We start from the raw sequence: 25,660 nt of genomic DNA, 5'->3' as shown, positions 1-25,660 counted from the left end.
GCAATGTAATCTTAAACTTCTGGAAATCTTTGCCTAGAGGATCAGTGGTAAGAGCCGAGATAAGCAAATCTAGAACAGCGGTATGTTTTCAATAAATATTATTTAAAGCAACCCTGTCATGTGGGTATGGACCCTATACCCCACAACTAGGAAACATTTGTTGCTAGATATGTAAAATTCTCCTTTCCCAGTTTTAGTATTTTATTATTATTATACTTTATTTATGAAGCGCCATCATATTCCGCTGCGCTGTCCATGGATACAGTTAATTTAAATAAAGCAATAATATAAAACTTGTAAGAGACAGGACAAAAATTATAAACACATACAGGAGGAATTGAGGACCCTATTTCCGTGGGAACTTACACTCTAGAGGGGTAGGAGGTTGAGAAACAGGAGATGAGGACTGCAAGATTGAATGAGGGAAATGTTGTTAGGTAAGAGAAATATTATTGAGTTGGGTGGTTGGCTTCTCTGAACAGAAAAGTCTTCAGAGAGCATTTAAAGGAAGAAAGATTAGGGCAAAGCCTGATAGCACAAGGGAGAGTGTTCCAGAGGGTAGATGCTGCACGATAGAAGTCCTGCAGTCTAGCTTGAGAAGGGGTGATAGTCGCAGATGCAAGGAGCAGGTCATTGTTGGATCTTAGTGGGTGGGCTGGAGTATACTTGTTGATTAGAGAGGATAGGTAGATGGGGAGGGGTGTTGGTGAGCGGTTTGTATGCAAGGGTGAGAATTTTGAATTTAATTCTGCTGTGAATGGGGAACCAATGAAGGGACTCACGGAGGGGTGCAGCAGATACAGAGCGACGGGAAATGTGGATCAGCCTGGCAGATGCATTTAGGATGGATTGAAGGGGGGAGAGGCGGGAAAGAGGCAGGCCAGTAAGTAGGTTATTGCAGTAGTCAAGTCGGGAAATAACAAGGGAGTGGATTATTTGCTTTGTGGTGTTAGCGCACAAAAAAGGTAGAATCTTGGAAATATTGCGTAGATGGTTGCGGCAGGATGTAGAAAGTGATTCAATATGGGGAACGAAGGATAGATTTGAGTCAAGTGTAACTCCGAGGCAGCGGACTTGGGGCGATGGGAAAATTGTGATGCCATCAACCGGGATAGAGAAGTCGGAAGTCGATGTAGAGCTTGAGAAGGGATAAGAAGGAGCTCAGTCTTGGACATGTTAATCTTTAGGTGGTGAGAGGCCATCCAGGAAGAAATACCAGATAAGCAGTCGCTGACATGAGAGAGGACAGAGGGAGAGAGAGAGCAGGGGTGGATAGGTAGATCTGGGTGTCATCAGCATAGAGGTGATATTTGAAGCCATAACTGTTGATAAGTTTACCCAGCAAAGAAGTATAAATGGAGAAGAGTAGAGGACCCAGAACAGATCCTTGAGGTACTCCAACAGACAGTTGGTACATATGAAGGGAAGAAGTAAAAAACATATATGTGCATAAAATTATGGGTAAATAAGCATTATTCGGCTTGTTATTAGCTCCATGAACCAAAGGATAGGGTCTAAACAGGGCTGGGTGTAAAATGATGTCCATCATAGGGACTTATACCAGCAGTGCATTGCTCAAAATATATACTAACCCAACCATAGCAGAATAGGTGCATTTATAGTATACTCCATAATTTTTGAGTGCTTCAATATGAGTAGCTGTATTAAAGGCCAGATACTATGGTAGAAGAAGCATTAGTAGGCTTGTGTTTATCTCGGTAAACCTTAAAATAAAATCTAACCGGTTTAATGAGTGAAGGAAAGCATATTCATAAATCACTAAATAAAGAAGTCAGGCCAGTGACCGTCATAAGAATTTTGGTCAATAGTGTTTTATGCAGAATTCACCCATATATAATAGACATAATGAAACATTTTAAATAAGGCGTAAAGGCAAAGCATAGCATCCAATACTGAATATAAGCCAGCTACATAAGCCAAATGAAATATAACTATAGTGTTCTCTGGAAAGAACTGTAGTGAGAGAGTTCAGTGAAGTAGCCGTATAAGATTTCAATGACTAGTCGATATCATCCTACACCTAATCTCCAGGTTTGATGATCAGTTCCGTGTAGAGTGCTACCAAGCCCCGCTTCCTTATCATATTTTTCTTTAAGTTTGAGCCACCCGGTCGCTATCTACAGCCATTTTTTCACTGAGATCCCTGTAGTACCTGTATGCATCGATCCTCTGTGAGAGATATGAGTCCCGAGTCCCTTTTTCTTTTATTTTGTTAGGAAGGGCAGGTGCCTGTCGCTGGGGCTCAGGAGCATAGCAACCCCTCTCAGACCCAGGCTCAGCGGCTTTTTGAATTTTGGATGTGGTTGATAGTGTTGCCTGTTACAGGTGAGGTAAATGTAGACTGCAATGTCTCAATGAAGGTGGCTTGGAAAACATCCAAGAGTCTGCTAAGCTCTGTCTTTCTTTGAGAGAGCCACTACCTCGTTTCTATGCCTCTTAGGGTGTTATTTCAGTGCAAATGGCTGTTAGTTCTGAGTCTCCATCAGAAGTGTGGGGGAAGGTAAATGCTGATCTAGGCTGGTAGATGGCCTCCGTTGCGTATCATATATATACATATATATCGGTCTGCCAGGCTGTAATGATGTGTGAAAATTACATAAGTTTGATCTTCAAGTATAATTCTGATGAGCGAAAATAACAGGTTTATCAGCTCCAGTGTTCAGCCGTTATTGAAAAGTAGCCACCTTGGTCGCTGGTCAGACACGCCCCCCACGTGCACATATTTTGAGTTGTTCAGTACCTTTTTGCATTGGTTAGTACAGAGGACAGGTAGCAGGTCAATAATCCATTACGTGGATGACTTTATGGTTGTTGGTGAGCGTGATACAGGCGAATGTGATAGGATTCTATGGAAGCTGTTAAAAATTGTCATAGAATTGGGGGTTCCTGTAGCACGGGAGAAATCAGAGGGACCTTGTACTTGTTTGTCATTTTTAGGCATAGAAATTGATTCAGTGACTAAACAATGTAGATTGCCAAAGGATAAGGCAGCTATAAAACAAGTGATAGGTAAGAAAAAAGTAACACTTGGGGAGATGCAAAAATTGTTAGGGCTGCTAAACTTTGCATGCAGAGTAATACCATTAGGAAGAATTTTTAAAAGAAGACTGGAAATCAGTACAAGGGGCACAATGTTGCCCAGCCATAGAATTAGATTGAACAAACAGTTAAAGGGGGGAGTTGCAAATTTGGGACAGTTAATTTACAAAACTTTAAAGGGATAAAGATTTGGGAGGAAAAGGTATTGGCAAATGAGGTACAATTATACACAGATACTGCGGGCGGAGCAGGTTTTGAAGCATTTTTTAATGGCAAACGGTGTGTAGGAAAATGGCCTCAGGTATGGGAGGGATAAAGGTTGGACAACCTAGTCTTGTTAGAATTATTCTTAATTGTTACCTCAGTAGAGCAATGGGATAAGGAATTAGCTAACACATGGACGGCTTATAATAAACATAAATAAAAAGAGAGAAGCGCTCAACCTGGGAACGAACAATAGCATAATAGCTTGTTCTATGGCTAGTTACCACCCTAGAAGGAGCCTCTTTTTGCTCAATATGTGCCTTTCACAGAGAAGAATTTTCCTGTATCATATCAGTCTGATCCTGACTTCACAGTACAGTCCAGCACCGAAATACCAGGCAATCCCTCTCTGAACGAGAGAAACTGCAAAACCCCAGACGTACGTTTCGGCCTATTGTGGGCCTCGTCAGTGAGGTGCAGCAATATCCCTCTAGGCACACTGAGCAACGGGTCCACATCTGGATTCCTGCATAACACTTAGGGAGACTTCCCTAAGTGTCATAATTTGCATAAATAAAAAGAGAGAAGCGCTCAACCAGGGAACGAACAATAGCATAATAGCTTGTTCTATGGCTAGTTACCACCCTAGAAGCAGCCTCTTTTTGCTCAATATGTGCCTTTCACAGAGAAGAACTTCCCTGAGAAACGGCAAAACCCCAGACGTACGTTTCGGCCTATTCTGGGCCTCGTCAGTGAGGTGCAGCCATATCCCTCTAGGCACACTGAGTCTCCCTAAGTGTGAGGCGGGAATCCAGACGTGGACCCATTGCTCAGTGGGCCTAGAGGGATATGGCTGCACCTCAATGACGAGGCCCACAATAGGCCGAAACGTACATCTGGGGTTTTGCTGTTTCTCTCGTTCAGAGAGGGATTGCCTGGTATTTCGGGGCTGGACTGTACTGTGAAGTCAGAATCAGACTGATATGCTTCAGGAAAGTTCTTCTCTGTGAAAGGCACATGTTGAGCAAAAAGAGGCTGCTTCTTGGGTGGTAACTAGCCATAGAAAAAGCTATTGTGCTATTGTTCGTTCCCTGGTTGAGTGCTTCTCTCTTTATATTTATGCAAATTATGACACTTTGGGAGGTCTCCGTAAGTGTGATGCGGGAATCCAGACGTGGGCCCGTTGCTCAGTTTGCTTAGAGGGATATGGCTGCACCTCACTGATGAGGCCCACAATAGGCCGAAACGTACGTCTGGGGTTTTGCTGTTTCTCTCGTTCATAGAGGGATTGCCTGGTATTTCGGGGCTGGACTGTACTGTGAAGTCAGGATCAGACTGATATGCTTCAGGAAAGTTCTTCTCTGTGAAAGGCACATGTTGAGCAAAAAGAGGCTGCTTCTTGGGTGGTAACTAGCCATAGAACAAGCTATTATGCTATTGTTCGTTCCCTGGTTGAGCGCTTCTCTCTTTTTATTTATGCAAATTATGACACTTTGGGAAGTCTCCCTAAGTGTGATGTGGGAATCCAGATGTGGACCCGTTGCTCAGTGTGCCTAGAGGGATATGGCTGCACCTCACTGACGAGGCCCACAATAGGCCGAAACGTACGTCTGGGGTTTTGCTGTTTCTCTCGTTCAGAGAAGGATTGCCTGGTATTTCGGGGCTGGGCTGTACTGTGAAGTTAGGATCAGACTGATATGCTGTCAGGGTTTCTTCCCTGTTTTGTTTGCCATGTGCTTCTGGCAGCCATTTTACTTGCCTCTCTTGCTGACTATGGTGCATTGTGGGGGATGCTGCTCATTTCCTGCACTTCCTTTTATGGCCAGACTGGTGTGCATCATCTGTGTGAGACAGGATGCAGTCTCAGAATTGTGATGTCATCACTTATTATTTAAAGGTCCTCTGTTCAGTATGCTTTGCCTTTTGCGTTGTCTCAGACCTGTTTGTGAGAGTTCCTGTGTATTACCTGGCTGTCTGACGTCCTTCCTGGTTCTTGATCCCTGGCTTGTTCCTGACTCTGCTGTTTTCCTTGTTCCTTATTCCGGCTCGTCTGACTATTCGCTTTGGCTCCTGACTCGGCTCGTCTGACTACCAGCTCTGGTTTTGACTCCTGGCTTGTTATTTGACTTCTGGACTTTTTTATTATTTTTTTGTTATTAATAAAGGTGTGATTATTTTTGCACTTCTCGTCTCAGTCTGATTCCTGGCACCCTGACATATGCTTCAGGAAAGTTCTTCTCTGTGAAAGGCACATGTTGAGCAAAAAGAGGCTGCTTCTTGGGTGGTAACTAACCATAGAACAAACTATTATGCTATTGTTCGTTCCCTGGTTGAGCGCTTCTCTCTTTTTATTTAGTCTTATAATAAACATTGGAAGGATTGGGAGCAATTTGCAGAGAATAAAGAAAAAAATAAAGATAAGCTCTTTCTCTTACAAGGTGTATCCAGTCCACGGATTCATCCTTACTTGTGGGATATTCTCATTCCTTACAGGAAGTGGCAAAGAGCACACAGCAAAGCTGTCCATATAGCTCCCCCTCAGGCTCCGTCCCCCCCAGTCATTCTCTTTGCCGCTCTAACAAGTAGCATCTCCACGGGAGGGTAAAGTGAATGTGGTGTTAGATTTGTAGTTTTTTATATCTTCAATCAAAAGTTTGTTATTTTGAAATAGTGCCGGTTTGTACTATTTACTCTCTAGCAGAAATTGATGAAGAATTCTGCTGAGAGGATAATGATTTTAGCATGTTGTAACTAAAATCCACTGCTGTTCCCACGCAGGACTGAGGAGTACCAAGAAAACTTCAGTTGGGGGGAACAGTTTGCAGGCTTAACTGCTACAAGGTATGTTCAGTCATCTTTTTCTAGTCAAGACTTAGTAATGCTAGAAGACTGACAAGAATCCCCATGTGGGGAAGGTAAGCCATATTCTGAGACTCAGTATAGAAGGAAGGCTTATTTAACAGGGCTAAATGACTGGTGGACACTGTTAAAGGGCAATCGATTATTTTTTAGTAAAGTATAATCACTATACATGTTTTTATCACTTTTGGAGTGTTATTTGGGGTTTTATTCAACATGGCAGAATTTTGGACACCTATTTAGGGTTTTGAAGGCCCCACAACTCCGGAGTGGAGAGGGAGGGGGCCTAAATTTCACGCCTCAGTTGCGCTCTTCATATTGCAGACAGCTTCATGTAGCTTCACGTGGAGGGTCCTAAAACTTCTTGAGGACTTCATAGAGGCTTATTTTTCATCAACTAATCCCCAGGGGCATGGTAGGGCCACAGCAGATTGCTGTGGCATGGTGCTGTAGTTTGCTAACCGGTTGTCAGCTTTAGGTTGCTCCGGTTTGGGCATTAAGGGGTTAATTGACTTGATATTTGCTGTGCAACCATTACCAAGCATTAAGATCGTGTGGTGAAATTTTCAGAAAGATTGGATCATTTTTTAACATTTAGTAAAAAAGTGTGCGCTTTTATTATTTCAAGGCACAGTACCGTTTTTTCTCAAATTGTATTTTTCAGTCTTTAACTGCTGTCTAAGTCTGTTTAACATGTCTGAGCTTACAGATAGACGTTGCTCTATGTGTTTAGTAGCCATGGTGGAACCCCCTTTACATTTGTGTTTAAAGTGTGCTAATGTATCTATGCATTTTAAAGATAACGTTGTTTCACTTAAAAATGTAGCCCAAGATGATTCTTTAACAGAAGGTAATGAGGATAGTCCACCTTCCTCTCCCCATGTGTCGACACCAGTCACGCCCGCGCAAGCAACGCCTAGTACCTCTAGCGCAATGGTCCCTATTACATTACAACAATTAGCAGCAGTCATGGATAATTCCCTTGCGGCATTTTTATCCAAACTGCCAGTTTTTCCTAAAAAGCGTGATAGCTCGGTTTTAAGAACAGAGTATGAGCAATCAGAAGCTTTGGAAGGTTTATCTGTTGTACCCTCACAACACTCTGAAATGACGGTGAGGGATGTGCTGTCCGAGGGAGAAATTTCGGATACTGGAAAGATTTCTCAGCGGGCAGAATCAGATTCCTTAGCATTTAAATTTAAGCTGGAACACCTCCGCATACTGCTTAAGGAGGTATTAGCTACGCTGGATGATTGCAACCCCATGGTGGTCCCAGAGAAATTGTGTAAAATGGACAGATTCCTAGAAGTCCCTGTATACACTGATGCGTTTCCGATCCCGAAGAGGGTGGCGGACATTGTGGATAGGGAGTGGGAGAGACCAGGTGTACCCTTTGTTCCCCCCCATCTTTAAGAAAATGTTCCCTATAACTGATCCCAGGCGGGACGCATGGCAGACGATCCCTAAGGTAGAGGGGGCAATTTCAACACTTGCCAAGCGCACAACCATACCAATTGAAGACAGTTGTGCTTTCAAAGATCCTATGGATAAAAAATTGGAAGGTTTACTAAAGAAAATATTTGTTCAACAAGGTTTCCTTCTCCAACCTATTGCCTGCATTATTCCTGTGACTACTGCAGCGGCTTTCTGGTTTGAGGCGCTGGAGGAGTCGCTCCAGACAGAGACCTCATATGATGAAATTATGGATAGAATTAAAGCTCTAAAGCTGGCTAATTCTTTTATAACAGATGCCGCTTTGCAATTAGCCAAGTTAGCGGCGAAAAATTCTGGTTTTGCCATCATGGCGCGCAGAGCGCTCTGGCTGAAATCATGGTCGGCCGATGTGTCGTCTAAAACTAAGTTACTGAATATCCCTTTCAAGGGAAAGACCCTTTTTGGGCCAGAGTTGAAAGAGATTATTTCGGATATCACTGGGGGAAAGGGCCATGCGCTCCCGCAAGATAGGCCTTTTAAGGCTAAAAACAAGGCTAATTTTCGTTCCTTTCGCAAATTCAGGAGCGGTCCTGCTTCAACCTCTGCAACCGCAAAGCAGGAGGGTAACACTTCACAGCCCAAGGCAACCTGGAAGCCTTTGCAGGGCTGGAACAAGGGTAAACAGGCCAAGAAGCCTGCAGCTGCTACTAAGACAGCATGAAGGGGTAGCCCCCGATCCGGGACCGGATCTGGTAGGGGGCAGACTCTCTCTCTTTGCTCAGACTTGGGCAAGAGATGTTCCCGATCCCTAGGCATTAGAGATAGTTGCTCAGGGATATCTTCTAGAATTCAAGGACCTTCCTCCAAGGGGAAGGTTCCACATTTCTCGTCTGTCTTCAGACCAGACAAAGAAAGAGGCGTTCTTACGCTGTGTAAAAGATCTAATCAAGATGGCAGTGATATGTCCAGTTCCAATTACAGAACAAGGACTGGGTTTTTACTCCAACCTGTTTGTGGTTCCCAAAAAGGAAGGAACTTTCAGACCAATCCTGGATCTAAAATTTCTAAACAAATTCCTTCAAGATGGAGACCATTCGGACAATCTTACCGATGATCCAGGAAGGTCAATATATGACTACCGTGGATCTAAAGGATGCGTACCTTCATATTCCTATCCACAAAGATCACCATCAGTTCCTAAGGTTCGCTTTTCTGGACAAGCATTACCAGTTCGTGGCCCTTCTCTTCGGGTTGGCCAAGAATTTTCATAAAAGTGCTAGGGTCCCTTCTAGCGGTTCTAAGACCGCGGGGCATTGCAGTAGCACCCTATCTGGATGACATCTTGATTCAGGCCTCGTCTTTTCCCAGAGTCAAGGCTCATACGGATATTGTTCTGGCCTTTCTAAGGTCTCACGGGTGGAAGGTGAACACCGAAAAAAGTTCTCTGTCCCCACTCACAAGGGTTCCCTTCCTGGGAACATTAATAGACTCGGTAGAAATGAAAATATTTCTGACGGAGGTCAGAAAGTTAAAGCTTCTAAGCACTTGCCGAGCTCTTCATTCAATTCCTCGGCCATCTGTAGCTCAGTGCATGGAGGTAATCGGATTAATGGTAGCAGCAATGGACGTAGTCCCATTTGCTCGAATTCATCTCAGACCACTGCAATTGTGCATGCTCAAACAGTGGAATGGGGATTATGCAGATTTGTCTCCTCAAATCCAACTGGACCAGGAAACCAGAGATTCTCTTCTCTGGTGGTTGTCTCAGGATCACCTGTCTCAGGGAATGTGCTTCCGCAGACCGGAGTGGATCATCGTAACGACCGACGCCAGTCTGTTAGGCTGGGGCGCGGTCTGAGGTTCCCTGAAAGCTCAGGGCCTATGGTCTCGGGAAGAGTCTCTTCTCCCGATAAACATTTTGGAGCTGAGAGCGATATTCAATACGCTCCAGGCTTGGCATCAGCTAGCGGCGGCCAAGTTCATCAGATTTCAGTCGGACAACATCACGACTGTAGCATACATCAATCATCAGGGAGGAACAAAGAGTTCCTTAGCGATGAAGGAAGTAACCAAGATAATCAGGTGGGCGGAGGATCACTCTTGCCACCTATCTGCGATTTACATCCCAGGAGTAGACAACTGGGAAGCGGATTTCCTAAGTCGTCAGACTTTTCACCCGGGGGAGTGGGAACTTCACCCGGAGGTATTTGCTCAGCTGACTCAGCTCTGGGGCATTCCAGAGTTGGATCTGATGGCGTCCTGTCAGAACACCAAACTTCCTCTTTACGGATCCAGGTCCAGGGACCCCAAGGCAGCTTTGATAGATGCTCTAGTAGCGCCTTGGTCCTTCAATCTGGCCTATGTCTTTCCACCGTTTCCCCTTCTCCCTCGGCTGATAGCCAGAATCAAACAGGAGAAGGCCTCGGTAATTCTGATTGCGCCTGCGTGGCCATGCAGGACTTGGTATGCAGACCTAGTGGACATGTCATCTGTCCCACCATGGACACTGCCAATGATGGTTCTCTGAATCAGTCATAGATACTCTGATCCAAGCTAGGAAACCTGTCACCAGGAAAATTTACCATAAGATATGGCGGAAATATCTTTGTTGGTGTGAATCCAAGGGTTACTCGTGGAGTAAGATTAGGATTCCAAGGATATTGTCTTTTCTCCAAGAAGGATTGGAGAAAGGGTTATCAGCTAGTACCTTAAAGGGACAGATATCTGCTCTGTCTATCTTGTTACACAAGCGTCTGGCAGAAGTACCAGACGTTCAAGCGTTTGCACAGGCTTTAGTCAGAATCATTACTCTCTCTGTGCAAAGAAAATCACAAAGACAAGGGCGCCTCCTCGTGTGATATAGTTTGGACAAATGTAAAAATAGGTGAATACAGATTTTATACTCACAAGTAAAGCAGCACTCTGTTGTGCTTATAGAGGCAGACTGGGAGTTCACAGTGTCCCAGTTCACTGACCAAGGCAGTGCAACAAATCACTCCAGGGTAGATTTCAATCAAGCTCAGGCTCTCAGCAAAGAATTAAAATACCATAGTTTAATGGTGCAGTAAAATACAATATAAAATGTCACAAATGTGACCGTAACAATGGATAAACAAGCAACTAGTTTCTCAGATCTCTGTCTGTTTTCTCAGGCTTCTATCCAAAGACTGAGAGCTCTGGCTTATAAATGCTAAATGACCACTCTAAGAGTGAAACATAACCACACCTATTCAGGTGTGGAAGTGAACCTGCCTCATCAGGTGTGTGAGAGTTTTTTACCCAGACTGGTTTTGTGACAAGGAGCTGACTGCTGGATCTAAGGGAGAATCTTATATATTTGCTACCCAGGAGGACTAATAAACCTCTGAAGTGCCCTCCTAATCTTGGGACTGTCTGAGCATCAAAATCATATACAGATAAGAACTTATTAGAGACTTAATACTATTTATTTATTATATTTTGTTTTAAGCTGCATTTTCTGTTTATATTGATCTCATCACATCACATTTGATGAGAGTCCATGTCTCATTTTTTCTGTAATTGTCATTATTATTTTGTCTTTATACATTATCTGATCATTTTATATTATTTTTAAGTTTTTATTGATTTTACTATACTTCAGTATTATCCTACAGATTGTTTTATATATTTCTTCTAGCGCCCCCTAGAGTTACGCTTGCATAGTGTAACAGGTATTTCTATATCTTTAGTCAGAATCAAGCCTGTCTATAAACCTGTGGCTCCTCCATGGAGTCTAAATTTAGTTCTTTCAGTTCTTCAAGGGGTTCCGTTTGAACCTTTACATTCCATAGATATTAAGTTATTATCTTGGAAAGTTTTGATTTTGGTAGCTATATCTTCTGCTCAAAGAGTTTCAGAATTGTCTGCTTTGCAGTGTAATTCACCCTATCTGTTGTTCCATGCAGATAAGGTAGTTTCTTTCATGTAATTAGCTAGAGTCCATGAGCTAGTGACGTATGGGATATACATTCCTACCAGGAGGGGCAAAGTTTCCCAAACCTCAAAATGCCTACAAATACTCCCCTCACCACACCCACAAATCAGTTTTACAAACTTTGCCTCCTATGGAGGTGGTGAAGTAAGTTTGTGCTAGATTCTACGTTGATATGCGCTCCGCAGCAGGTTGGAGCCCGCTTTTCCTCTCAGCGTGCAGTGAATGTCAGAGGGATGTGAGGAGAGTATTGCCTATTTGAATTCAATGATCTCCTTCTACGGGGTCTATTTCATAGGTTCTCTGTTATCGGTCGTAGAGATTCATCTCTTACCTCCCTTTTCAGATCGACGATATACTCTTATATATATACCATTACCTCTGCTGATTTTCGTTTCAGTACTGGTTTGGCTTTCTACAACATGTAGATGAGTGTCCTGGGGTAAGTAAGTCTTATTTTCTGTGACACTCTAAGCTATGGTTGGGCACTTTTTTATAAAGTTCTAAATATATGTATTCAAACATTTATTTGCCTTGACTCAGGATGTTCAACATTCCTTATTTTCAGACAGTCAGTTTCATATTTGGGATAATGCATTTGAGTAAAACAATTTTTTTCTTACCTTAAAATTTGACTTTTCCCTGTGGGCTGAAAATGCTTCATTTTATTGCGTCATTCTTGGCGCTGACTTTTTTGGCGCAATTTTTTTTTTCTATTTCCGGCGTCATACGTGTCGCCGGAAGTTGCGTCATTTTTGACGTTCTTTTGCGCCAAAAATGTCGGCGTTCCGGATGTGGCGTCATTTTTGGAGCCAAAAGCATTTAGGCGCCAAATAATGTGGGCGTCTTATTTGGCGCTAAAAAAATATGGGCGTCACTTTTGTCTCCACATTATTTAAGTCTCATTTTTTATTGCTTCTGGTTGCTAGAAGCTTGTTCATTGGCATTTTTTCCCATTCCTGAAACTGTCATTTAAGGAATTTGATCAATTTTGCTTTATATGTTGTTTTTTCTATTACATATTGCAAGACGTCCCATGTTGAAGCTGAGTCAGAAGATACTTCTGGAAAATCGCTGCCTGGTGCTGGAGCTACCAAAGCTAAGTGTATCTGCTGTAAACTTTTGGTAGCTGTTCCTCCAGCTGTTGTTTGTATTGAATGTCATGACAAACTTGTTAATGCAGATAATATTTCCTTTAGTAAAGTTACATTACCTGTTGCTGTTCCATCAACATCTAATACTCAGAGTGTTCCTGATAACATAAGAGATTTTGTTTCTAAATCCATTAAGAAGGCTATGTCTGTTATTCCTCCTTCTAGTAAACGTAAAAAGTCTTTTAAAACTTCTCATTTTTCAGATGAATTTTTAAATGAACATCATCATTCTGATTCTGATAATGGTTCTTCTGGTTCAGAGGATTCTGTCTCAGAGGTTGATGCTGATAAATCTTCATATTTATTTAAAATGGAATTTATTCGTTCTTTACTTAAAGAAGTCCTAATTGCATTAGAAATTGAGGATTCTGGTCCTCTTGATACTAAATCTAAACGTTTAGATAAGGTTTTTAAATCTCCTGTAGTTATTCCAGAAGTTTTTCCTGTTCCTGGTGCTATTTCTGAAGTAATTTCCAGGGAATGGAATAATTTGGGTAATTCATTTACTCCTTCTAAACGTTTTAAGCAATTATATCCTGTGCCATCTGACAGATTAGAATTTTGGGACAAAATCCCTAAGGTTGATGGGGCTGTCTCTACTCTTGCTAAGCGTACTACCATTCCTACGGCAGATGGTACTTCCTTTAAGGATCCTTTAGATAGGAAAATTGAATCGTTTCTAAGAAAAGCTTACTTGTGTTCAGGTAATCTTCTTAGACCTGCTATATCTTTGGCGGATGTTGCTGCAGCTTCAACTTTTTGGTTGGAAGCTTTAGCGCAACAAGTAACAGATCATAATTCTCATAGCATTATTATTCTTCTTCAACATGCTAATCATTTTATTTGTGATGCCATCTTTGATATCATTAGAGTTGATGTCAGGTATATGTCTCTAGCTATTTTAGCTAGAAGAGCTTTATGGCTTAAAACTTGGAATGCTGATATGTCTTCTAAGTCTACTCTGCTTTCCCTTTCTTTACAGGGTAATAAATTATTTGGTTCTCAGTTGGATTCTATTATTTCAACTGTTACTGGAGGGAAAGGAACTTTTTTACCACAGGATAAAAAATCTAAAGGTAAATTTAGGTCTAATAATCGTTTTCGTTCCTTTCGTCACAACAAGGAACAAAAGCCTGATCCTTCATCCTCAGGAGCGGTATCAGTTTGGAAACCATCTCCAGTCTGGAATAAATCCAAGCCTTTTAGAAAATCAAAGCCAGCTCCTAAGTCCACATGAAGGTGCGGCCCTCATTCCAGCTCAGCTGGTAGGGGGCAGATTACGTTTTTTCAAAGAAATTTGGATCAATTCCGTTCACAATCTTTGGATTCAGAATATTGTTTCAGAAGGGTACAGAATTGGCTTCAAGATAAGGCCTCCTGCAAAGAGATTTTTTCTTTCCCGTGTCCCAGTAAATCCAGCGAAGGCTCAAGCATTTCTGAAATGTGTTTCAGATCTAGAGTTGGCTGGAGTAATTATGCCAGTTCCAGTTCTGGAACAGGGGCTGGGGTTTTATTCAAATCTCTTCATTGTACCAAAGAAGGAGAATTCCTTCAGACCAGTTCTGGATCTAAAAATATTGAATCGTTATGTAAGGATACCAACATTCAAAATGGTAACTGTAAGGACTATTCTGCCTTTTGTTCAGCAAGGGCATTATATGTCTACAATAGATTTACAGGATGCATATCTGCATATTCCGATTCATCCAGATCACTATCAGTTTCTGAGATTCTCGTTCCTAGACAAGCATTACCAGTTTGTGGCTCTGCCGTTTGGCCTAGCAACAGCTCCAAGAATTTTTACAAAGGTTCTTGGTGCCCTTCTGTCTGTAATCAGAGAACAGGGTATTGTGGTATTTCCTTATTTGGACGATATCTTGGTACTTGCTCAGTCTTCACATTTAGCAGAATCTCATACGAATCGACTTGTGTTGTTTCTCCAACATTGGTGTGTCCGGTCCACGGCGTCATCCTTACTTGTGGGAATATCTCTTCCCCAACAGGAAATGGCAAAGAGTCCCAGCAAAGCTGGCCATATAGTCCCTCCTAGGCTCCGCCCACTCCAGTCATTCTCTTTGCCGTTGCACAGGCAACATCTCCACGGAGATGGTTAAGAGTTTTTTGGTGTTTAAATGTAGTTTTTTATTCTTCTATCAAGTGTTTGTTATTTTAAAATAGTGCTGGTATGTACTATTTACTCTGAAACAGAAAAGGATGAAGATTTCTGTTTGTGAGAGGAAGATGATTTTAGCAGACAGTAACTAAAATCGATTGCTGTTTCCACATAGGACTGTTGAGATGAAGTAACTTCAGTAGGGGGAAACAGTTAGCAGACTTTTCTGCTTAAGGTATGACTAGCCATATTTCTAACAAGACCATGTAATGCTGGAAGGCTGTCATTTCCCCTCATGGGGACCGGTAAGCCATTTTCTTAGTCAAGCAAACAGAATAAAGGGCTTAATATGGGCTATAAAACTGGTAGACACTTTTATGGGCTAAATCGATTGCTTTATTTGGGCATTTTATACATGTTTATGCTGATAATTCACATTTATAAACTTGGGGAACGTTTTTTAACGGCAGGCACTATGTTAGACACCTTTTCCAGTCAGGGAGGGCCTTCCCAGTTGTAGGCTGAGCCTCATTTTCGCGCCATTACTGCGCAGTTGTTTTTTGAGAGCAAGACATGCAGATGCATGTGTGAGGATCTGAAAGTAGCTGGAAAAGTTTCTAGAAGGCGTCACTTGGTATCGTATTCCCCTCTGGGCTTGGTTAGGTCACAGCAAAGGCTATAGCTGGGACTGTATAGGGGTTAAATTTGTAAACGGCTCTGGTTCCGTTATTTTAAGGGTTAAAGCTCTGAAAATTGGTGTGCAATACTCTTAATGCTTTAAGACACTGTGGTGAAATTTGAACAATTCCTTCATACTTTTTCACATATTCAGTAATAAAGTGTTTTCTGTTTAAAATTTAAAGAGACAGTAACGGTTTTGTTTTAAAACGTTTTTTGTGCTTTATTGACAAGTTTAAGCCTGTTTAACATGTCTGTGCCTTCGGATAAGCTATGTTCTATATGTATGAAAGCCAATGTGTCTCCCCATTTAAATTTGTGTGATAATTGTGCCATAGCGTCCAAACAAAGTAAGGACAGTACTGCCACAGATAATGAAATTGCCCAAGATGATTCCTCTGATGAGGGGAGTAAACATGATACTACATAATCTCCTACTGTGTCTACACCAGTTTTGCCCACGCAGGAGGCCCCTAGTACATCTAGCGCGCCAATGCTTATTACCATGCAACAATTGACGGCTGTAATGGATAACTCCATAGCAAATATTTTATCCAAAATGCCTACATATCAGAGAAAGCGCGATTGCTCTGTTTTAAACACTGAAGAGCAGGAGGGCGCTGATGATAATTGTTCTGTCATACCCTCACACCAATCTGAAGTGGCCATGAGGGAGGTTTTGTCAGATGGGGAAATTTCAGATTCAGGAAAAATTTCTCAACAAGCTGAACCTGATGTTGTGACATTTAAATTTAAATTAGAACATCTCCGCGCACTGCTTAAGGAGGTGTTATCTACTCTGGATGATTGTGACAACTTGGTCATTCCAGAGAAATTATGCAAGATGGACAAGTTCCTAGAGGTTTCGGTGCACCCCGACGCTTTTACTATACCCAAGCGGGTGGCGGACATAGTGAATAAGGAGTGGGAAAAGCCCGGCATACCTTTTGTTCCCCCCCCTATATTTAAGAAATTATTTCCTATGGTCGACCCCAGAAAGGACTTATGGCAGACCGTCCCTAAGGTCGAGGGGGCAGTTTCTACTTTAAACAAGCGCACTACTATTCCTATCGAGGATAGTTGTGCTTTCAAAGATTCTATGGATAAAAAATTGGAGGGTTTGCTTAAAAAGATTTTTGTACAGCAAGGTTACCTTCTACAACCCATTTCGTGCATTGTTCCTGTCACTACAGCAGCGTGGTTCTGGTTCGAGGAACTAGAAAAGTCGCTCAGTAGAGAGACTCCATATGAGGAGGTTATGGACAGAGTTCACACACTTAAGTTGGCTAACACTTTTATTTTAGATGCCGCTTTGCAATTAGCTAGATTAGCGGCGAAAAATTCAGGGTTTGCAATCGTGGCGCGCAGAGCGCTTTGGCTAAAGTCTTGGTCAGCGGATGTGTCATCCAAGACAAAATTGCTTAACATCCCTTTTAAAGGTAAAACTCCATTTGGACCAGAATTGAAAGAGATTATCTCAGACATCACTGGGGGAAAGGGCCACGCCCTTCCACAAGATAGGCCTTTCAAGGCCAAGAATAAGTCTAATTTTCGTTCCTTTCGCAATTTCAGGAACGGACCGGCCTCTAATTCTGCATCCTCTAAGCAAGAGGGTAATGCCTCACAACCCAAACCAGCCTGGAAACCGATGCAAGGCTGGAACAAGGGTAAGCAGGCCAAGAAGCCTGCTGCTGCTAACAAAACAGCATGAAGGAGTAGCCCCCGATCCGGGACCGGATCTAGTAGGGGGCAGACTCTCTCTCTCTTTGCTCAGGCTTGGGCAAGAGATGTTCAGGATCCCTGGGCACTAGAAATAGTTTCTCAGGGTTATCTTCTGGAATTCAGGGAACTACCCCCAAGGGGAAGGTTCCACATGTCTCACTTATCCTTAAACCAAATAAAGAGACAGGCGTTCTTACATTGTGTAGAAGACCTGTTAAAGATGGGAGTGATACACCCAGTTCCAATAAAGGAACAAGGAATGGGATTTTATTCAAATCTGTTCGTAGTTCCCAAAAAAGAGGGAGCTTTCAGACCAATTTTGGATTTGAAGATCCTAAACAAATTTCTCAGGGTACCATCGTTCAAGATGGAAACCATTCGAACGATTCTACCCACTATCCAGGAAGGTCAATTTATGACTACCGTGGATCTAAAGGATGCGTACCTACATATTCCTATCCACAAAGAACATCATCAGTTCCTAAGGCTCGCCTTTCTGGACAAACATTACCAGTTTGTGGCCCTCCCATTCGGGTTAGCCACTGCTCCAAGGATTTTCACAAAGGTACTAGGGTCCCTTCTAGCGGTTCTAAGACCGAGGGGCATTGCAGTAGTACCGTACTTGGACGACATTCTAATACAAGCTTCGTCCCTGTCAAAAGCAAAGGCTCATACAGACATCGTTCTGGCCTTTCTCAGATCACACGGATGGAAGGTGAACATAGAAAAAAGTTCTCTGTCTCCGTCAACAAGAGTTCCCTTCTTGGGAACAATAATAGATTCCTTAGAAATGAGGATTTTTCTGACAGAGGTCAGGAAGTCAAAACTTCTAAGCACTTGTCAAGTTCTTCATTCTGTTCCACGTCCTTCCATAGCGCAGTGCATGGAAGTAGTAGGGTTGATGGTTGCAGCAATGGACATAGTTCCTTTTGCACGAATTCATCTAAGACCATTACAACTGTTTATGCTCAAACAGTGGAATGGGGACTATACAGACTTGTCTCCAATGATTCAAGTAGATCAGAAGACCAGAGATTCACTCCGTTGGTGGCTGACCCTGGACCATCTATCCCAGGGAATGAGCTTCCGCAGACCAGAGTGGGTCATTGTCACGACCGACGCCAGTCTAGTGGGCTGGGGCGCGGTCTGGGAATCTCTGAAAGCTCAGGGACTATGGTCTCGGGAAGAGTCTCTTCTCCCGATAAACATTCTGGAACTAAGAGCGATCTTCAATGCTCTCAGGGCTTGGCCTCAGCTAGCAAAGGCCAGATTCATAAGATTCCAATCAGACAACATGACGACCGTTGCGTATATCAATCATCAGGGGGGAACAAGGAGTTCCCTGGCGATGAAAGAAGTAACCAAAATAATACAATGGGCGGAGAATCACTCCTGCCACCTATCTGCGATCCACATCCCAGGTGTGGAGAACTGGGAAGCGGATTATCTGAGTCGTCAGACATTCCATCCGGGGGAGTGGGAACTCCACCCGGAGATCTTTGCCCAACTAACTCAATTATGGGGCATTCCAGACATGGATCTGATGGCGTCTCGTCAGAACTTCAAGGTTCCTTGCTACGGGTCCAGATCCAGGGATCCCAAGGCGACTCTAGTAGATGCACTAGTAGCACCTTGGACCTTCAACCTAGCTTATGTATTTCCACCGTTTCCTCTCATTCCCAGGCTGGTAGCCAGGATCAAACAGGAGTGGGCCTCGGTGATCTTGATAGCTCCTGCGTGGCCACGCAGGACTTGGTATGCAGACCTGGTGAATATGTCATCGGTTCCACCATGGAAGCTACCTTTGAGACAGGACCTTCTTGTTCAGGGTCCATTCGAACATCCAAATCTGGTCTCCCTCCAGCTGACGGCTTGGAGATTGAACGCTTGATTCTATCAAAGCGTGGGTTTTCAGATTCTGTGACAGATACTCTGGTTCAGGCCAGAAAACCGGTAACTAGAAAGATTTACCATAAAATATGGAAAAGATATATCTGTTGGTGTGAATCCAAAGGATTCCCATGGAATAAGATAAAAATTCCTAAGATTCTCTCCTTTCTACAAGAAGGTTTGGAGAAAGGATTATCTGCAAGTTCTCTAAAGGGACAGATCTCTGCTTTATCTGTCTTACTACACAAGACTGGCAGCTGTGCCAGATGTTCAAGCATTTGTTCAGGCTCTGGTTAGGATCAAGCCTGTTTACAGACCTTTGACTCCTCCCTGGAGTCTAAATCTAGTTCTTTCAGTTCTTCAAGGGGTTCCATTTGAACCTTTACATTCCATAGATATTAAGTTACTATCTTGGAAAGTTTTGTTTTTGGTTGTTATTTCTTCTGCTAGAAGAGTTTCAGAGTTATCTGCTCTGCAGTGTTCTCCGCCCTATCTGGTGTTCCATGCAGATAAGGTGGTTTTGCGTACTAAGCCTGGTTTTCTTCCAAAGGTTGTTTCTAACAAGAATATTAACCAGGAGATAGTTGTACCTTCTTTATGTCCGAATCCAGTTTCAAAGAAGGAACGTTTGTTACACAATTTGGACGTAGTCCGTGCTCTAAAATTCTATTTAGAGGCTACAAAAGATTTCAGACAAACATCTTCTTTGTTTGTTGTCTATTCTGGTAAAAGGAGAGGTCAAAAAGCGACTTCTACCTCTATTTCCTTTTGGCTTAAAAGCATCATCCGATTGGCTTATGAGACTACCGGACGGCAGCCTCCTGAAAGAATCACAGCTCACTCCACTAGGGCTGTGGCTTCCACATGGGCCTTCAAGAACGAGGCTTCTGTTGACCAGATATGTAAGGCAGCGACTTGGTCTTCACTGCACACTTTTGCCAAATTTTACAAATTTGATACTTTTGCTTCTTCGGAGGCTATTTTGGGGAGAAAGATTTTGCAAGCCGTGGTGCCTTCCGTTTAGGTAACCTGATTTGCTCCCTCCCTTCATCAGTGTCCTAAAGCTTTGGTATTGGTTCCCACAAGTAAGGATGACGCCGTGGACAGGACACACCAATGTTGGAGAAAACAGAATTTATGCTTACCTGATAAATTACTTTCTCCAACGGTGTGTCCGGTCCACGGCCCGCCCTGGTTTTTTAATCAGGTCTGATGAATTATTTTCTCTAACTACAGTCACCACGGTACCATATGGTTTCTCCTATATTTTTCCTCCTGTCCGTCGGTCGAATGACTGGGGTGGGCGGAGCCTAGGAGGGACTATATGGCCAGCTTTGCTGGGACTCTTTGCCATTTCCTGTTGGGGAAGAGATATTCCCACAAGTAAGGATGACGCCGTGGACCGGACACACCGTTGGAGAAAGTAATTTATCAGGTAAGCATAAATTCTGTTTTCTTCAAGATCATGGTTGGAGGATCAATTTACTAAAAAGTTCATTGATTCCTCAGACAAGGGTACCGATCAATATTTTGGAACTCCGTGCAATTTTCAGTGCTCTTCAGTCATGGCCTCTTCTAAAGAGAGAATCGTTCATTTGTTTTCAGACAGACAATGTCACAACTGTGGCATACATCAATCATCAAGGAGGGACTCACAGCCCTCTGGCTATGAAAGAAGTATCTCGAATTCTGGTTTGGGCGGAATCCAGCTCCTGTCTAGTTTCTGAGGTTCATATCCCAGGTATAGACAATTGGGAAGCGGATTATCTCAGTCGCCAAACGTTGCATCCGGGCGAATGGTCTCTTCACCCAGAGGTATTTCTTCAGATTGTCCAAATGTGGGGACTTCCAGAAATAGATCTGATGGCCTCTCATCTAAACAAGAAACTTCCCAGGTATCTGTCCAGATCCAGGGATCCTCAAGCGGAAGCAGTGGATGCATTGTCACTTCCTTGGAAGTATCATCCTGCTTATATCTTTCCGCCTCTAGTTCTTCTTCCAAGAGTGATCTCCAAGATTCTGAAGGAATGTTGTTTGTTCTGCTGGTAGCTCCAGCATGGCCTCACAGGTTTTGGTATGCGGATCTTGTCCGGATGGCCTCTTGCCAACCGTGGACTCTTCCGTTAAGACCAGACCTTCTGTCGCAAGGTCCTTTTTTCCATCAGGATCTCAAATCCTTAAATTTAAAGGTATGGAGATTGAACGCTTGATTCTTAGTCAAAGAGGTTTCTCTGACTCTGTGATTAATACTATGTTACAGGCTCGTAAATCTGTATCTAGGGAGATATATTATAGAGTCTGGAAGACTTATATTTCTTGGTGTCTTTCTCATCATTTTTCCTGGCATTCTTTTAGAATTCCGAGAATTTTACAGTTTCTTCAGGATAGTTTGGAGAAAGGTTTGTCTACAAGTTCCTTGAAAGGACAAATCTCTGCTCTTTCTGTTCTTTTTCACAGAAAGATTGCTAATCTTCCTGATATTCATTGTTTTGTACAAGCTTTGGTTCGTATAAAACCTGTCATTAAGTCAATTTCTCCTCCTTGGAGTTTGAATTTGGTTCTGGGGGCTCTTCAAGCTCCTCCGTTTGAACCTATGCATTCGTTGGACATTAAATTACTTTCTTGGAAAGTTTTGTTCCTTTTAGCCATCTCTTCTGCCAGAAGAGTTTCTGAATTATCTGCTCTTTCTTGTGAGTCTCCTTTTCTGATTTTTCATCAGGATAAGGCGGTGTTGCGAACTTCTTTTGAATTTTTACCTAAGGTTGTGAATTCCAACAACATTAGTAGAGAAATTGTGGTTCCTTCATTATGTCCTAATCCTAAGAATTCTAAGGAGAAATCATTGCATTCTTTGGATGTAGTTAGAGCTTTGAAATATTATGTTGAAGCTACTAAGAATTTCTGAAAGACTTCTAGTCTATTTGTTATCTTTTCCGGTTCTAGGAAAGGTCAGAAGGCCTCTGCCATTTCTTTGGCATCTTGGTTGAAATCTTTATTTCATCATGCTTATGTCGAGTCGGGTAAAACTCCGCCTCAAAGGATTACAGCTCATTCTACTAGGTCAGTTTCTACTTCCTGGGCGTTTAGGAATGAAGCTTCGGTTGATCAGATTTGCAAAGCAGCAACTTGGTCTTTGCATACTTTTACTAAATTCTACCATTTTGATGTGTTTTCTTCTTCTGAAGCTGGTTTTGGTAGAAAAGTACTTCAGGCAGCTGTTTCAGTTTGAATCTTCTGCTTATATTTTCAGTTTTTTTCATTATAAAATTTAAACTTTATTTTGGGTGTGGATTATTTTTCAGCGGAATTGGCTGTCTTTATTTTATCCCTCCCTCTCTAGTGACTCTTGCGTGGAAAGATCCACATCTTGGGTAGTCATTATCCCATACGTCACTAGCTCATGGACTCTTGCTAATTACATGAAAGAAAACATAATTTATGTAAGAACTTACCTGATAAATTCATTTCTTTCATATTAGCAAGAGTCCATGAGGCCCACCCTTTTTGTGGTGGTTATGATTTTTTTGTATAAAGCACAATTATTCCAATTCCTTATTTTTTATGCTTTCACACTTTTTTCTTATCACCCCACTTCTTGGCTATTCGTTAAACTGATTTTTGGGTGTGGTGAGGGGTGTATTTGTAGGCGTTTTGAGGTTTGGGAAACTTTGCCCCTCCTGGTAGGAATGTATATCCCATACGTCACTAGCTCATGGACTCTTGCTAATATGAAAGAAATGAATTTATCAGGTAAGTTCTTACATAAATTATGTTTTTGCGTACCAAACCTGGTTTTCTTCCTAAAGTGGTTTCTAATAAGAATATTAACCAGGAAATCATTGTTCCTTCTCTGTGTCCTAATCCATCCTCAAGGAAGGAACGACTATTACACAATCTTGATGTGGTTCGTGCTTTAAAATTCTATTTACAAGCAACTAAAGATTTCAGACAAACATCATCCTTGTTTGTTGTCTATTCTGGTAAGAGGAGAGGTCAGAAAGCAACTGCTACCTCTCTTTCCTTCTGGCTGAAAAGCATCATCCGATTGGCTTATGAGACTGCTGGACAGCAGCCTTCTGAACGAATTACAGCTCATTCCACCAGAGCTGTGGCTTCCACATGGGCTTTCAAGAATGAGCCTACTGTTGAACAGATTTGTAAGGCAGCGACTTGGTCTTCACTGCATACTTTTGCTAAATTTTACAAATTCGATACTTTTGCTTCTTCAGAGGCTATTTTTGGGAGAAAGGTTTTGCAAGCAGTGGTGCCTTCCGTTTAGGTTACCTGTCTTGTTCCCTCCCTTTATCCGTGTCCTAAAGCTTTGGTATTGGTATCCCACAAGTAAGGATGAATCCGTGGACTGGATACACCTTGTAAGAGAAAACAGAATTTATGCTTACCTGATAAATTACTTTCTCTTACGGTGTATCCAGTCCACGGCCCGCCCTGGCAATTAAGCCAGGTTAAAATTTATTGTTTAAACTACAGTCACCACTGCACCCTATGGTTTCTCCTTTTTCTCCTAACCGTCGGTCGAATGACTGGGGGGGGCGGAGCCTGAGGGGGAGCTATATGGACAGCTTTGCTGTGTGCTCTCTTTGCCACTTCCTGTAGGGAATGAGAATATCCCACAAGTAAGGATGAATCAGTGGACTGGATACACCGTAAGAGAAAGTAATTTATCAGGTAAGCATAAATTCTGTTTTTTAGAATACTTAGTAAGGCATAAGCAACTAGGGGTTTAAAAAGGGAAGCTATGCAACACATTGGCAGGTATTTCATTTTTCTTTCATGTAAATGGCAAGAGTCCATGAGCTAGTGACGTATTGGATATACATTCCTACCAGGAGGGGGCAAAGTTTCCCAAACCTCAAAATGCCTATAAATACACCTACCACCACACACATACTTTAGTTTTTACAAACTTTGCCTCCTTTGAAGGTGGTGAAGTAAGTTTGTGCTTGATTTTTATGATTTCTTCTATGATAAGCGCTTCTAAGCATTCTGAAGCCCAGTTCCTCTCAGAGTGCAGTGTTTGTCAGAGGGATGTGAAGAGAGTATTGCCTGTTGATTTTTATTGTTTCACTCATGGGAAATCTTTTCAAGGGCTCTCTGTTTTCGGTCGTGGGGATTTATCTCCTACCTCCCTTTTCAGATCGACGATATACTCTTAAACCATTACCTCTGCTGATAGTTTTCAGTACTGGTTTGGCTTTCTGCTATATGTGGATGGGTGTCGGTAAGTATGTATCATTATTTAAGACGCTCTCAGCTATGTTTGGGGTTTTATGTATTAATATAAAGTTTTAAATATATGTATTTACTTATATTTGCCATGAGTCAGGTCTATCTATATTTGCCTATGCAGTCTCAGTATGAGAATCATGTTTAAGAAAGTTATTATTAAAAAAAAAAATTCTTACCTGGGGTTTAGTCTTTTTTTACAATTTGACTTGTTTTTTACTTTAATTCGCGGGCAAATCTAGGCTCGCGAGGGCGCAAAATGCTGTTATTTATTGTGTCATTTTTGGCACGAACATTTCTAGGGGCAAATTTGTGTCTATAGTTTTGCTGGTTTCATCATTTCCTGCGTCTTTATTGACGTTTGTTTGGCACAAAGTTGCACTTGTTTGGTTATATTACCCACTTCCTTTATGCTCCCTGTTCTCTTTACATTCTGGAGGGCTATGCTGTTTGCTTTTCTGCTTATTTAGCATATGCATTTTTTCCCATTCCTGAAACTGCTATATGAGGAAATTTGATATATTTTTTTTTAAAAAAAAAATTTCTTTTTCATTTTGCAAAATGTCTGTCTGATCCTGTCTCGGAAGCTACTGTAGGAACCATGCTGCATGAACACAGCTCTGCCAAAGCTAAGTGTATCTGTTGTAAGCAAGCTGAGATTATATATCTGGCTATATTATGTAACAGTTGTCATGATAAGCTTTTGCATGCCGATAATGTTTCTATTAGTACTAGTACAGCACCTGTTGTTCCCTCATCATCTAATGTACACAATATCCCTGTTGATATGAAAAATTATATTGCTGATGCAATACAGAAGGCTATGTCTGCTATTCCACCTTCTAATAAACGTAAAAGGTCTTTTAACACTTCTCATATAACTGATTAAATTTGTGATAACCAACAGCATATTAAAATATCCTCCTCTGGGGGGGGGGGCGGAGCTAGCCATCAAGGGAGCAAGACGTGCCCTGATAGAGCTCCTGATTTTATATAATTTAAAACAACTTTTATGTCTAAAATTCCTCACAAAATGATTTAGGACCTATGTTCCAGAAGGGGATAACACCACTTGGTGAGCTAAGAGATAGCTGGAAATGCAGAAACATATAGGAGATTCAGCTTCTCAATCGTCGGAATACCACGCGGCATTGTAAATTATGCCCTGGGATACTATGAAACAGCGTGGATCTTAAGCAGCACTGATCGTGTTAAGGAGCAGCTCTACCCTTTTCAACTATCATACCACTCAGCGCAAATACCCATCACGTTACTATTCAGTGGATCTGTCACCATCGTGGAGCGAAATTAAACCTAAAATGGCGGAGATCACTTTGCTTTTTCAGCAGC

The sequence above is a fragment of the Bombina bombina genome, chromosome 4 (assembly GCF_027579735.1).
Source record: "Bombina bombina isolate aBomBom1 chromosome 4, aBomBom1.pri, whole genome shotgun sequence".
NCBI lineage: Eukaryota > Metazoa > Chordata > Amphibia > Anura > Bombinatoridae > Bombina > Bombina bombina.
This window is presented reverse-complemented; position numbering follows the sequence as displayed.